This window comes from Eumetopias jubatus, unplaced genomic scaffold (genome assembly GCF_037043125.1).
Source record: "Eumetopias jubatus isolate StellerSeaLion01/CBP00866 unplaced genomic scaffold, mEumJub1_p1.0 scaffold_4, whole genome shotgun sequence".
Lineage (NCBI taxonomy): Eukaryota > Metazoa > Chordata > Mammalia > Carnivora > Otariidae > Eumetopias > Eumetopias jubatus.
This window is the reverse complement of record NW_028274810.1, coordinates 147556183-147571465: the sequence shown is the minus strand read 5'-3', so window position 1 is coordinate 147571465 and position 15283 is coordinate 147556183.

Below are 15283 nucleotides of genomic sequence, written 5' to 3'. Positions count from 1 at the left end.
TTTCTTTCTTTCTTTCTTTCTTTCTCTTTCTTTCTTTCTTTCTTTGACAGAGAGACAGCACAAGTAGGCAGAGCGGCAGGCAGTGGGAGAGGGAGAAGCAGGCTCCCTGCTGAGCAGAGAGCCCTACGTAGGGCTCCATCCCAAGACCCTGGGATCATGACCTGAGCCGAAGGCAGACTCTTAACCAACTGAGCCACCCAGGCGCCCCAGTATCTCTTATTCTTGACTTTTTCTTTTCTTTATGGTTTTATTTGCTCTCAGATGATTTCCTCCCACACTGGTTTTTATGTGTGTGTTCCCAGTCTTCTGTTCCCCTCTCACTTTTGCTTTTCCCTGCCTTTTTTTCTGTCCCTGCACAGTCCACTTACCTGACTGCAAGGGGACGAAGTTGCACATCCCCGCTGTCTTCATGCTTTAACTGCCTTAAGGTCTAGGCTAAGCCTTCCATCCTGGACACTAGGCCTCCTCCAGGTCATGGCAAACACCTAAGAGAACTTGTGTATTGGCAGGGTTGTAAGCCCTTTACATATATTATTTCATTTAATCTTCAAAACAGTCTTATAAGGGCTGTACTGTCTCTATTTTACAGGTAGGAAAACTGAGGCCCAAGGTCACACTGCTCCAGAGTCTGCCGGCTGCTCTCTTCCTCCTCTCCTCCACAGATGCCCCGTGGCCCTATCCCAACCCCATATACATCCCCTAGTTTTGATTTCATAATTGTCAGGTTCCTACCTTTAAACTCAAAGGTGCTTTACCATAGCCTTATCTTCTTTCCTCTCTCTGTGCTTTAAATTTTTTTATTATTTACTAAATTAACAACATAAAAGGAAATGGAACTGAAACGGGACAAAATTGTTTCTCAGATTCTTGCCACTCCGACAAATCACCAAATCAAAATGTTTTTACCCCGATGGGTTCCCTTCCATTCTTTCTTTATTTGTCGTGCCCATGGTTTTCCTATCCTTGCAATCTAGGGATAGATACCTTGCTGTATCCTGCCCTTGTCACTTAATACAACGCCCAAAGCATGTCTGCTGGCCCTTCCTTTCATTTTTTTGGCTTGGTTTTGTATTACTGCCAAGTCCATTGTCCTCGACATCTCTCCTCTGTGCCCTTCTGCCCCTCTTTGCAAGTCTTCACCACTTCCCTCCTGGCCTGTGCAGGCCACCTCTTCAAAACCACAGGCTCAAAACTCATTGCTCACCAGCACAAGCCACGTCGCCCCTTCTGCCTACCTGTCACCCCTGAGATGCATGTGGTCTAGCCCGGCCTGCCCGGCTTCTGGCTTTGTACATCCGCCTCTCCTGTGTCATCCAGGAGAGGCTTCCTCCTTGTGGTCTCTCTCCATACCTTCCCTCGGGGAAATGAACACTTGTGGTTTGTGTTATCAGTGTTTTAATTTCTGTCAGTATGGAGTCTGGTTCATGATGATTCATGGTTTCAGACCCCCCATCCAATAAGAATGTTCCCTGCCTGCAACTGCAGCCCAGCATGTTCTCTCTTCATTTGCTCACAGCAATCATTATCAGCTACAAGTTATCGGTAAACAGGAAACAAAGTAATGAGCCTATTTGCTGTGGCTTGGGATCTCTCAGCACACTAGATGGGGTGGTATGTTAGTGTAAATGACACTGGGACAGGGACCACAAAGGATGTGGTCTGTCTTCCTGGCTCCAGGATTCCCCCAGGGCAGATATTCCTCCCTTTCATTGCTACCAGCCTCTGGTCTATGCAAGGAAAGTGCACTGCCTCCCAGGTGAGCAAACAAACTCAGCGGCTGGGCCCAAGGCTAAAATTCTAGTCAGTTGGTCCAGTCAGGACTGGGTGGCAAGTCTTTCTTACTTAAATATTTCCAATGTAGTGACAATGATCCACAGTAATGTATAAAGCCTTATCTCTTCCTCCCTCACGGATGTGTTTCAAATAGGAATTCAAATAGGAATAACCCCAGTGTTACCAGGGCCATGCCAAGGCTTTTGCTCTATGTGCGTGCGACTATGTGTATGCGTGTAACGCACATGGGTGCATTACAAATAAAGATACAGAGAGAAAACTACAAGTGAACATATGTTGTCAGATCTTCTCACAGTAGTTTGAGAATTTGAACTAGTATATAGAATTTAAGTTTTCAGTCCAGTCTTTGATTCTCTCATAAGTTCTTCAGTAGTTTCATCTATGAAGAAACTAAAAAAATGCTAAGGGGTTCTTGAGCTGAACGAGGTCGGCCATAGGCACCAGGGCAGCTCCCCCCCCCCCGCCCCCGCATTCTGTGCTGGGATAGATCTTTCCCCCCCCGAAACAGAAGGCAGCAGGAACAGCTGTGCAGTATGGTATGTCCTGCCCCCCTGTGGACAACGACGGAGTTATCTGCGGAGAACCAAACCCGCGCCAGAGGGGGAATGTTTACAGGAGCTTGGCAAGATGAGCAAGGGAGAGTGACATCCATTAGCATGATTTTAAGAAACTAGAGAGTCACAAATGAGATGTGTGGAGCATTTGACAACAAAACAACCATACGTGAGAGATATGCGTGCCCAGAAATATTGGACCCAAAGCAAATAAAATTGTCCTGTTTCTGTCTGAAATCCGTGCTGCTACTATCTTCAAGTGATTATTTCATAGTTACCCAGGGAGAAAGATTCTCTTAAAGAAATAAAGCAGTTTATCTCTTTTATTATGTCATGTTTCATTCAAGTGCCAGTCGAAACGCAACTTTTATAAAAGTGAGTGAAGAAATTCTGACTTTTTGTGTGTGCCCTCCCCACAGGGGAGGTGACGGTTCAGGAAATATAGTTTAGTGAGATATTTGCACAAATGAAATAACTGCTTTTGTTTGAGGTACCATCTTCAGAAAGTCCTAGTTAAATACAAATGTTCTTGAGTAGGGTCCCCATTCATAGTTTATGACCACCGTTACACTATTCTGAATAAATCGATAAAGTGGTGATCTGGTAAGACTAGCTAGTCATCACCTATGTGGACCAAGAGAAATGAGACTTAAGACTGGTAGATGTTGCTTAATAGAAAGCAAATGACAGAAAGGACCCAATCAGTGGGTTTAAAACTCTGAGGAGGAGACCAACTAGCCAACCAGGCAGGGCTCATGATGCCCATCCTTACTCCACCTTAACCAGCCCTGCTCTTATGGTTTTGACACTTTCATAAAATTTCGTATGCAGACAAGATCCCTCCAAAAGGACAAAAGAAGCTATTGGCTTAGGCTATTGGGCCATGTTCCTCAAAGAGAGTGGGAAATGTAGCAGCAGGAAGAAAGGTAAGGACTCTGCCTTGGAAAAGCAGAAGATGAGACAAAACAAAAACAAAGGAAACACTAAACAACAACAACAACAACCAAACACCTCTGAAGGAAGGGTGCACAGAAGCTACCACTTCTTCACAGCTCAGACTGGGAGGTACCAGCTCTGTAATTCTTCCTGCTTTCCTCCATTTATATTGAGACTGATAATTCCATTTCCTCTGTTTCCTTGCTTGTTGGCTTTGGCACTCGCATTCTTTCACAGAAGGACTTACAGACAAGTTAAATGAAATGGAATGAAGAGTAGTGCCCGATGATCTAATACTCACAAGCTCTCTGGGCCTCGGTTTCCCCACTCCACCAGCTGCCTCTGACTTGGTGCCATGCCTACCACCAGGATGACAGTACTGAGATTGGCAGGGCATGGTGACTTTGGATTCTGAATATTGAAAGAAGCACAAAGACCCGCTGGGGCATCCGATCAACCCAATCACTGCTCTCCTTTGTTTGGGGGCACCACAGGGCATGTAGATGTCCAACCATATTGTAGTTTGTCAATACCGGTAGTTCTTGAGGGGACTCCCCTGGACCAGCAGCATCAACATCACCCTGAACCTCGTTAGAAATGCAAATTCCTAGGACTTATCCCCGATCTACTGAATCAGAAACTCTGGGGCTGGGACCCAGCCACTGGCAGGTCCACAAGCCCTCAGGGGATTCTGATGCATGCTGGGGTTTGAGAACCTTTGGTCTGCACCCTGAGATAGGGGTGATCTACCTGCCAAGAACTTCAAGAATTGCTTTGATTTTTAAGAGGGAGCTGTAAAGGAAATGCATAGTATGCAATTTTATTCTCAAATTAGTGATTCTTATTCCTAATGAGCAAATAATTTTCATTCCCCATGTGAACCAGGTGTATTTAATTGCCTACAGGGCTAGCAGGCCAAATGTGCCTCATCTGGTCAGATCTCTAAAAGCAAGCAGGGTTGGGCCTGTTTGGAACCTGGAAGGGAGACAAAAACAGCATCAGAATGAAATGGGCCGTAGACATCTTAGGTACTATGGATGTGAAAGAAGGAGGAGGGGGTTGGAGCTGATGGTTCTGATCCCAGTTGTGTCTCACTCTCTAGCTATAAGAACCCAAAATCTTCTAACTCAATTTTTGTCCCCTCTGATGGAGGTGAAAATCCATGCCTCTAGGTTTTTTATGCAGATTACACATACAACAGCATATGTAAATTTTTATTACAGGTATTTAGTAACTAGAGTGGTTGTTAATTACTTGAGAATTTGGATTTTTTAAGTATCAAAGAATTCTCTGTTAATTTTAGTAATTCTCACTCTTTATACATTTGCTCTGAAATTACATCTTAAAACTTCAGTCTAACTAGCTTTCATATCCTCTTAAGAATTTCTTTTTGTTCAGTAACTCCTCTCAAAAGGCTAAATTTGTTTGACATAGTGAGCTTTTACTGTATCTCACTGTGAATTTGTGGCAACACTTTTCTTCTGTAATGATTAGACATGTTTTATGTTTGTCCAAATATTCTAGATTAAAAACACATTGCAGTTTGCTAATAGGTATTGGGATACTTAAATTGAGCAGACAAAGTGCCTTTCTCAAATGAGCATAGAGGATGCTTATAAGAGTAAAGATGATTAAATTCTAAGGATGATTTGATCCTTGCCAAATCTTGCATAGAAAATTACAATTACATAGGAAATTGTCTTTCCTGTTTAGGATCAGATTTGGTTTTAAAAATCACTACCAACTTTGTAAACATTAAAATAGAAGCAATAAAGATGTGAAATTTCACACAGGGGATCTACAATATTTGGATAATTATAAGCATATGGCTACTTTACATGAGATCTCTGTTAAAAGTGTATTTACTAGGGCTCTGGGAAAACAAAGGTTCTCAAATTCAGGGTTTATTTACATGCACTGAGAATGTCACATTTACTATCAATTTATCATAATCTATTTTTGCTTCAGAACTCTAAATAGTATTAGGTACATGATTGCAGTATCTATTGTTTATTGCTCTCTTGTTTGTTGACATGCCAGGTTTAACTTGTAAAAGAAATTGCAAAGAACAACTACTCCATCAAAAGTGGTTCAATGCATTCAATGCTTTCTCAGTCATTTTAGAAACAATTTCATATATTTTATGTTAATATTTAGGGCATGAACCTACACTGACTAGTTTCAATATATTCTACTCAAATAGAAATGATTGATGTAACTATTTACTGTTGTGGACTTCTTAAAAACAATATTCCAGTGTCTCTGTGTCTAGGAATCACTAAAAATAAAGACAAAGAAGTCAATGAACACTTTAAATCTGAGAAATGGTTGAAATTTCATTTTGAAATTGATAAATATGGGATTTAAGGTTTGAACAGGCAGTGTAAGCCCTACCTTTCCTCAAAGAGCCTTCTCTCCATAATTTTGCTTCTTAAACGTTGAGATTATAAAATGTCACAGTTACAAAAAAAAGAAAGAAAGAAAGAAAGAAATGTCACATTTATAATGAATTGGTCTTTAAAAAAAAAAAAAAGCAGAGACAGAAAGTAGAATAGTAGTTGCCAAAGGCTTGGGTAGGGTTGAGGCCTGGGGGTGGGAATGGGGAGTTAGTGTTTAATGGATACAAAGTTTCAATTTGGGAAGATGAGAATGTTCTGGAGTTGGATGGCAGGGATGATTGCACAACAACATGAATATACTTAATGCCACTGAGTTGTCCATGTAAAAATGGCGAAAATGGCCAATTTTCGTGTTGTGTGTATTTACCACAATGAAAAAAGTACAAAGATTTAATAAAACAATTCAAGAAATGCCCATTTGTAAAATAATAATTTTAAAGACAGAAATTTCTAGACAACTTTGTTGACAGTTTTGGCTTTTTAACCCCTTTGCACCACCTCTGTTAACAAGCATAACTGAGGGTCAGTTCATACCTATCCACACAAAGGTCAAATGGAAAACTCATACTAGTCCTTTGGAGATTAAGATCCATCTCTTCTTCACCTCTCCAACGATATCATGTGAACCATCCTCAGTTCCTCTTATTTTTTCCCCTCGTATAATATCCCTTCAGTTCGCCTTCAGTGCCCACCTTCCTGAGTCCTTGAGACTCTGAGATCGCAGCATCCTTCGGAGTACGCTCCTCCTGCTCAGGGACGGGCTCTGGCCGTCCCTAGCCCGGCCCCTTCTCCTCCCTTTCCCTTCTTGCTCCCGCCCCCCTCCGTCCTACCACTCTTCTTATTCCTCCCCTTTAACCAGCTACAATTTGGGACTGAAGCAGATTTAAAAACTTTGCTTTCACGTTGATCCTAATTTAAGCACCGAGTGGATTGAACCTTGTATTTTCCTCCTTAAAAAACCCCCAAACCCTACCACTTGAAACCAATCTACTTTTCTTTTTATTTAAATGTGTCCCTTGATAGATTTATTTCCCCACAGTGGCCCTAATGGAGGGGGGGAAACCCCATCTCCCCATAAGGATTTTATTATTTGATATTTGTTTAAATATAGCATCAAATAAATACTGACTCCTTCCCTGTGGGGGGCACTTTTACGATTGTGTGGAGGCGACACTATGATTCCCTTGCTGTATTTTTTTTGGAGGTTTAAATGGCTGCCATGGATTGTTTGACCCTCCCTTAGATGTTAGTTCATATTTTAGCAATATTAGGCCGTATCCAATGTGCCAAGAATATCACCGTAGGAGTGTAACACAATAGTACCTGGAAGGATCATTTTAATGCTGAAGGTCTTTTCAAGAGGCCTGTTGGCTCCTCCTGGGGTTCAAGGCCTGTGACAGTTCAGCCTCAACTTTGTCTTCCCCACTCCTGAGCAGCACGCCTGGCAGTGGTGTTGACATGTGTTCCAGATTCTTCTGGACCCGCCTACATCCTCTCTAGCATCTCAGCTGTAACCGGCATGTTTGTTGGTGCCGGCCTCACCACAGTTCCTGTGTGTGCTGGGAGGGGCAGGGGACTGTGCTATATGTGGGTATGAAAGAAAAAGGAAAAACCCTCCTTGGGTGATTTTATCAACTTGCCTGCCTTCCATGTTCTCTGACCACTTCCACGCACACACACCTCTTGCTAGAGTAGGAAGCATTGGTTGGGGTTTGTCTTACAGAAGCCACAATTCTCTACGGCCGTATAACACAGAACTTTCCCCGAGGAGCCACAGGGAGGATCATGCGGGAAGACTCACTTTTGAGGAACTCTGAACCACCGTGACAGGGAGAATCCTAGAAACTCAGATTCGAGCAAGGCCCGGGAGATCACCCAGGTTCACTTGCCCCAGATACAACGTATAGAAGAATGTCCAGGCTGCCCAGGCACAGATCCTGGCTCTGGCATTGTAGGTCTACAGGCTCAGCATAGCACATAACTTTCCAGGTCTTGACTTTGGGCTACAATCTGGGGTCAAACTCACAGGTTTGCAGTGCAGTTAAGTGAATTAATTCATGTAAAACACTTAGAATAATGCCTGGCACATAGAAATACCTGAACTATTAATAGTATTATTTTACAGACAAGAGAAACGAGGGGGAGTTGGATACTCTGCAGGGCTCTCACATTTGGTGGCACAGCTGGGACCAGACCTGGGTTGAAAACCCTTGTCCTCCGACCCCCACGTAACCAGGTAAGAGAAGGGTGGATGCCCCTTTATAAAGTTCATAGTGATTCTTTTTAAGGATGGTTAAATAGATCAGAAAGAAGACTGATTAGAGAGCGGAGATTCCTATTAATGTCTTCTTCTAATCATTTTCCAGGCATGCCATAAAATGGACAGTTTTACTATGGTGACCTAGTGCCTCGTGGTCTAGATTGCAGTATTTTACTGTGGGTGGTGACATCAGAGCAATGAATAATGACCAGCAGTTTTTTAATTGAATGAATGGAATGGAACAGAATGGAATGAAACCAGAATAGAATAGAATAATAGAATAGAATAGAATAGAAGGCTCCTGAGTAGCTCAGCCGGTAAATTTAGGGTCTGCCTTCAGCTCAGGTCGTGATCCCAGGGTCCTGATCAGGCTCCCTGCTCAGCGGGGAATCTGCTTCTCCTTCTCCCTCTGCTCCTCCCCCTGCTCATGCTCTCTCTCTCTCTCTCTCTCGCTCTCGCTCTCGCTCTCTCAAATAAACAAATAAAATCTTAAAAGAATAGAATAGAATAGAATAGAATAGATCAGAATTCCTGTGCATAGCACAAACACTCTCTTAGAAAACTTTTAGTTGAGGGGTGTGTACGTATGTTCATGTGGGTTTGTGTTGCAGGTTGCCCCCATAAAATACTAAGGGATGCAGTTGATATTTAAAAAAACAAACAAACAAACCCACTTCTGTAGAAAGATTCACACTGTTTCTCATGGTGTCTAGCTAGAAAATAAGAAACCGGTGAGGAATTACAACCTCCTTGATCATTTTGGAATAAAGGGCTCCACCAGCGAAGGTGCTTTCTGCTCATTTCTGTGCCTGTGTGCCCACCCCCTGCAGTGATGTCAGTCATCCCAGGTGGAAGAAGCAAGATCCAGGAGAAAACTGGAGGGAAGGAACAGTGGGCAGCACGAGGGCTCTGCCCATCACTGCAGCCGTTCCCCGGAAACCCTGACCATGGCCGCCGCATTTCCCCCAGGACAGGTTGCACTGGCCACAAAATTGATGGCTGAAAAAATATGAAAGGCATCAGCTCAAATGGAAGAAGGATTAAAAGCTGAGTCAGTGGCTCCAATGACAGAGCTCACACAAGGAAGCCCGTTAAATGAGCTGATGCTCCCTTAAAAGTCGTCTGCAAAATGTGCAAAGTGACAAAGTGTTTACAGAATCCCTAGTACCACCAGCTAGGTTTATCTTTAACAAATCACTCTGATTAGTCTGTAATTACCACAGTCCTGTGGTTATCTTTCTTGCATGGCTGGAGATTAAAAAAACAACAACAACAACAACAAAAAACAAAAAACACGGAAACAGGCCAATTAATTCAAGCTGCCATTCTCCCCCCCCCAAAGAGCTCTTCGTGGCCACTGCGCAGTGATCATTTCATTTGAGACTCCCTTTCATAAAACTCAAATACATAGAAAGCAAACTTAACCCGATGATTCCTCACTCTCTCCCTCGCTCCCGTCAAATCACTGTTTTTGAAATTTATTAACTTAGAAAAACTCAATCCATGCCATTTATTCTCACAGGACACCAACGTGCTTTGAATGTTTATAAGGAAATGAATTAAAAAGCCCGCGGGAAACCCTAGCAGAGAGTCTGAGAGATGGTGGGGGTGTGCATACAGGCCAGCCGTCCGGGTGCTGGTGCACCTTGCTGCCGTGTGGGGGCATCCTTTCTTTAATAATTAACCTTAAAATATCTAGAGCCTGCATCTTATACAGGAAAACTAGCATCCTTCCTGTTCCTGACATTTCTGGGGGTTCTTGGAAGAGTATGTTTCCCCCAGCTTGCTGTTATTCCAATAACCTATTTATGCTGAATTCTCACCTCTTTCTGTCCTCCTGTGACTGTCTCTTGCCATCTTGCGTTGAATATCATCCTGTGACCTTGGCTATCCCACAGCACACAAGGATGCCACATCTGGCAGACTGGTACTAAAGGTGTGGAGAAGTTAGATGGCCACATGGCCCACAAGACGACATATAAAGCAACATCAGATGTCTTTGTTCTTAAAGGGTCCTCATTTGGGCTCCCCTGAGGCTTCCCTCTGGCCATCGCTCCTCGCCATCCCCCTGGTTTCTGCCACTTCCCTCATCCATCTCCCCCTTTCCCCAGATAGTCCTGGGAATCTCAGGATCCCATTTTATTGTATAAATCAATTCACCTCCTGTTTTTTCCCTTCCTGGGGCTCAAAAGACATGAGGCGCATTACAATGCCTTGCAAAAAGACAAAGTCAACCGCTATGGTCAGCCTCCATTCGTTACACGGAGAAGCCTGCAGACAAGTGGACGCTGAAGCTTATGTTTTCTTTGAATCGGGCTACATTCTTGGGTGAGGCATGTTTACCCTGATCTGAAACATGCTGCCCAAACTTTAAGAGCAGAAACGATACTGATTTTGCCAAAACTGGCTTCTCCTCGCATTTCCTCTCCTCGCTATTATGCAAGGAGAGGAATTAATTTCATTTATTAAGTTTTCTTGACTCAGAAACTGATTTTTTAAAAAGATTTATTTATTTATTTGAGAGAAAGAGACAGAGATAGCAACAGAAATAGCGAGAGGGAGCACAAACGGGGAGGAGAGAGAGAAGCAGTCTCCCTGGCCTGAGCCCAAGGCAGACGCTTAACTGACTGAGCCACCCAGGCGCCCCAGAAACTGATTTTTAAAACACGTGACACTTAGAGTTTGTACAAAGTGACCATGCTGAAGGAATTTTCTGAGCAAGGGAAGATGTGTTCAGATTTCCAGGATTCTTCCCATGCTACATTTTGTTGTTACTCCCGTTGGTAATACATAAAATCAGGGCATGTCAGCCCTTACGGGTGGGAAGAGCCTCCCAGAAGTTTCTCCTCACTGTGGGCCTCATCCTACATGTGAGCCTTTGCTGGTTAGTGTCGAGGTTTCAGAACCCCAATTGCTCCAGACGATGGGGACCTTGTAACGGAAGACTTTGCATGCCCCTACAATTGGAGTGTGCTCACTGTCTCACGGAGCCTGGTCCCGAGATGCCTCATGATGAATCTGTGTGGAATGAATGAGTGCATGATTAGGTGTGGAACTATCGAAGGAGAAACCACGTTTAACCCTCCCTAGGTTCGTTTCCTAGGTTCTTGTTTACATCCCAGTCCTTATCCATCCGACAGCGATGACGTTTTACATGTATTTATCTCCCACAAGACCACAAACAGCCCCAGGGCAAAGGACCACACTCAATTCATCTCCTGTGGGGCACCTATGGGACTCAGTGGCAAATAGCCAGTAATTAAATGAATGATGAATGAAGACACAGAGTCTGACTTAACGAATTTTTTTTCTTTTCTCTTAAGTTTTTATTTTAATTCGTTAGTTACCATACAGTGTGATATTAGTTTCAGGTGTAGAGTATAGTGATTCAACCCTTCCATACATCACCTGGTGCTCATAATGACAGGTGCATTTCTTATGACCTACACAGTTTTAAAAATGTGTTTTTATTATTTTCAAAACCATAACCACTACCAGTGTTTCCAAGTGAATGCCCTGCTGAGGCCAGCTTTTATGGCCCCATGAGACTCATTTCTAAGTTCGGTCTATTTACACACAACGGAAAAAGCCGAGGACCAAAAGCTTTGATCACACACCCCCACCCCCCACCCCAAAATCTTCTTTACAGTTTTCATTCACTTGCCAAGCACTTTCTCCATAAGCCTAGTCTGGCTCAGGCCAGATTCAAAAAGGTGACAAACTCCCAGTGGAAGACCCAGATGGCTGTGTATTGTCCCCTGTGATGGGCTACTCACCAATGGAAGCTCTGGGAAAAATACTGGACAGGGGTGGCCTGAGGAGAACTGTGGTTCTACCGAGGGAGGAGGAGGACCTACCACGTGGTTTTCAGACGAGTGATGTGTAAAACCTGGAAAGGCTTCTCACTGAAATTATTTAAAAGATTGCCTCTTATGCTGTACACCTTTAACTTATACAGTACTATATGTCAATTATATCGTGATAAAACGGAAAAAAGCCTTCCTCATCCTTCATAGAAGGCACCGTGCTTCTCATGCCCAAAATCACTATATTATCAGGGCCTTGGAAACCATTTAAACCATAGTTCAGAAAGGTTGCTTATTCCCGTTGCGGTTGGGCAGAAAGGAATGGAGGAGGTCTGTCCTACTTTATTGTTGGTCACCTAAATTCACAGCAAAGAGCCAAGTACTGGCTCTAAAATGGATCTAGGGGCGCCTGCGTGGCTCAGTCCGTTAAGCATCTGCCTTTGGCTCACGTCATGATCCGGGGGTCCTGGGATGGATCCCCACATGGGCTCCTTACTCAGCGGGGAGTCTGCTTCTCCTTTTCCTTCTGCCTCTCCCCCACCCCACCCCCCTGGGCTTGTGCTCTCTCTCTCTCTCGCTCACTCTCTCTCTCTCAAGTAAATAAAATCTAAATAAAATAAAAAATATAAAATAAAATAAAATAAAATAAAACGAAACGAAACGAAACAAAACAAAACGAAACAAAACAAAACGAAACAAAACAAAAAACAAAAGAAATCTAAAATCCTGGGTGTTGTTTTACCACCACACACCTGTCGGGTTCTTACTCCGATCAGCACAGCGCCGAGAATCCAGAAACCAGGCTAATGGCGCCCTCTGGTGTTCAGACAGCATCGTGAGCCTTTTTCATGCCGGGAGCTCGGGGCAGGGGCAAGGCCATGTTACTTAAGGCCTCCAGGAAAGCAACAGTCTTGGATACACCTTGATGGTTCTGTTCTTGGCAACTGCTGCCCTGGAAATTCGGCCTGGTAGCCTTGGGAATTTGTTGGCTGTGAGGAGTTTGATCAAACCAGCCTCCTTTTATGTTTAAAAATATAGAATGTCACCCTCCTCCTCCCACTGGGGAGAACGGTGCGGTCCTACACTCAGTGTGTCCCCCATATGCAGACGGAGCAGAGGGAGAAGAAAATGTGTGAGGGGTGCGCCACGCTGTTGGGTAGAGGATGGTTGAACACGTGGACACTGGGGCCAGAATGGGGTGGGGGTGGGAAGAGAAGAACGCACCACGGAGGGGCCACCCGTATGTTCCGGCCTCCGGGTGTCTGTGTGTCTGTACAGCCTGACTTCCTCCCACCCGGAGGGATTCTACCCTCAGATGGATCGAAAATACTGCTTTCACCTCAGAGCGGCCCGGCTAGCAACCAACCCAGCACAGGGGCTCGGAGAGGGAGAGTTACCAGGGGAACTGCCCACATCAGTGAGCGCCCGGGCAGACGGACAAGGGCATCTCCATGGCAAATGGGGTGGGGGGGAGGGCTCCCCAGAGAATGGATGCCACCCCGTCGGTTTTTCTGAGAAGTATGACTCCTGGGCTCTGGTGGTCCAAGAAATGAGAAAGGAGCCATGATAAGCAACTTCTCGCTGCCACTGGAGAATGGGGCCGGGAGTAGGTTTTCATTTAGAAAGGTAAGGAAATGGAAGGTTTCTTTCACCTTCTGGCAGGGATCAATTCACATCCGTTGTATTTATTGATATCCTCCTCTCCCACTTCATTCCACAAAAGTTTTGAAGTATATGAGGAAAAACATACCTTCCAAACAAAAACAAACTTCAGTGGGTATTTTGGTGTATTTCGTATTGTGTGTATTTCGGGTGAGACCTGAATGCCTCTCCCATGTTTGAGGAATCCCCTACTGTTTGAGTCTGGCAAGGAGGCAGGGCTGTGCCTCATACAGGTGCCTAGAAGGCCAGAGACCCCCTGTGCACTGCTCCCCTCACTGTGAGGGTCTCCGCGTGTGACTAGTCTTGTCCAAGCAGACGTCCCCACTCAGGACTCTGCATCTACAGTGGCGGAGACCCATGTCCAGGGCCTGTGGCAGGAGTATCCTCCCCAAGTCGTTCCTCTCTTATGTTTAGGCTGTAGTTTCCATAGCCCAGCCTCACTGGTACCTGCCCTTTTCTAAGCCAAATTTTTTTTATCTTCTCAGAGATTAAGCATAATGAAGATGAATATAAAGCAAGAAGTAAAGACTAAGGAGAAAGAGAAAGGCAAATATGCAGGCCAGGAAAGCTTACATAGCTGCTATAAGGGAGTTGAAAATTTGGCCCTGAGCTTCCTGGCAGCTGAAGTGAAAAGGGAAACATGGCCTGCTACTCAACCCTTGAAGAAAAAATGCATACTAGTTCCCCAAAGGAAGTGAACATTTTGCTAAGGATTGAAAATTGAAAGGAATTCTGATTGTTAGACATAAGACAAGAGAATGGTAAAACTGATGTCTTTTCCTGGGAAAATCATGATAATAAAAATAACATCATTGAGTTTTAGGTGCTGAATATACAGGTGCTTCTGATACATGATTTATCAGTCTGGTGGGCCGAGCCCGCAGCACACAGTAGTGTGTATTCATGGGACTTAACACTCTAGTCTTGGGAGACAGATGCTAGCCTAGTAAGCAAATAAATGTCAATAATAAAAGGAACTCATGATACAGTTGTCAGGGAGTGGCTATTTTTGATCAGGTGGTGAGAAAAAAACCTTTTGAGGAGAAGATACTTGCTTTGAGGCCTAAATGCTGAAAAGAAAGTAATCACACAAAAGGCTGGTGGGAGAGCTCTCTGGAGAGAGGCCCCAGGGTGGGAACAAGCTTCGTGAGGCTAAGAAACAGAAAGAAGGCTGTTACTTCATGAATCCCTAAAAACACTCTTGATGTACTGCTGTTCTCCTCATCTTACCGAGAAGGAAAAGTCAAGTAAGTAGGTCCGGATCCTGCAAATGGAGACAGAACTGGGGTCCCTATTGGGCTTCCCTGCTGTCCCCCTGAGGAGACGGGCCCTCCCGTGGATGGTCTTACTGTTCTGCGTAGAAGAGAGTCAAGGGTCTCCCGAGACCCCCAGCTTTCCATTTGCCTGCTTTCTTCTCTGCCCTTTTGTGAAATGTTCACCTTCTCTCTTGAGATTCTAGCCCTGTGGCTCCTCTCTCCAAACCCAGCTGGGGTGGGGGGTTGGGGTGGTGGGGGTGCTCCAGCAAACTGAGGAGCAATCCTGCATTGATCTTGCAAAGCAATTGAGATGAATGGAGGACATGTGGGGTTCCGGGTGAGTCAGCCAGGGAAATCTGACCTGTCCTTTTTAGAAAAAGAATCTTTAGGGTAGGAGGAGATCATTTAGTCCATTCCTCTGCCTTCCAACAGCAGTGCACTCAACTGGGGTCAGGCAGATAAAGGCCTGATGCAATGCAAGGAATGGGGGCTTCATATCTCTTCAGAGATAAAAATGATACAGCTGAGAATCTATGCATGCAGAAAGCGATTAACAAACACGTCCAAAGTAAACTTCAACTAGAAATGCAACAAAGCAAGACTCATGTTCAAGTAG